The following is a 734-nucleotide window of genomic DNA, read 5'->3' on the forward strand; positions in this document are numbered from 1 at the left end:
AAAAGCCATACTCAAGGGCATTGGTGGTTTTTGAAAGGAGATCATATCGTTTTATTTTGATCAGTTTCGTCTCGATGAAGGTTTCAAAACGAGCGAGTTATGAATGAATGAAGTCAGCGCCAAGCAATTACGGGATGCTTGGGCACCGTTCGAATCAACTTTGTACCTTGGTCAAACAAAGCACAAAGTAGCGTTGACATAGATACTAAAGATAAAGACTCGTTCCCTTTAACATCCTATGTCTAGAATGACTCTCGTATGCCATGAATACGGGTACCCACTATCCAAAAATCCGACTAAGGTGTCAGGGTACGTATTGGAAAGCTCTTTAATCGAACACTTAATCCCTCCCGCTCAAAGCGGCCTCTACTAATCAATCGTGACTGTTTAAGTGAAAAGGTTGATAAAATGGGTTAAATGCTTGAATACACATCCATTAGTTTTTGGAAATCTCAGTAAAATAAATGAGGAAATTATATGTTGCTTAATAAAGTTTAATTGCATTAATTTAATTCCCACAATTTTTTTCTCTTCTAAGATTATAACAGACCGATGATTTTGGACCAAAAAATTGGGGGCCCTGTGCGCCTGCACAGGCCCAAAGACGGCCCTGATTAGTTTAACCTAACATGTGAATTTGATCTACGTCGGGTGATTTAAGCATGTAGAAAGAAAATTGGATTTAGATTGATTGAGCATGTGTAAAACAGAACAAAACAAAATTTATGATGCTT

This window comes from Silene latifolia, chromosome 6 (genome assembly GCF_048544455.1).
Source record: "Silene latifolia isolate original U9 population chromosome 6, ASM4854445v1, whole genome shotgun sequence".
In the NCBI taxonomy this organism is placed as follows: Eukaryota; Viridiplantae; Streptophyta; class Magnoliopsida; order Caryophyllales; family Caryophyllaceae; genus Silene; species Silene latifolia.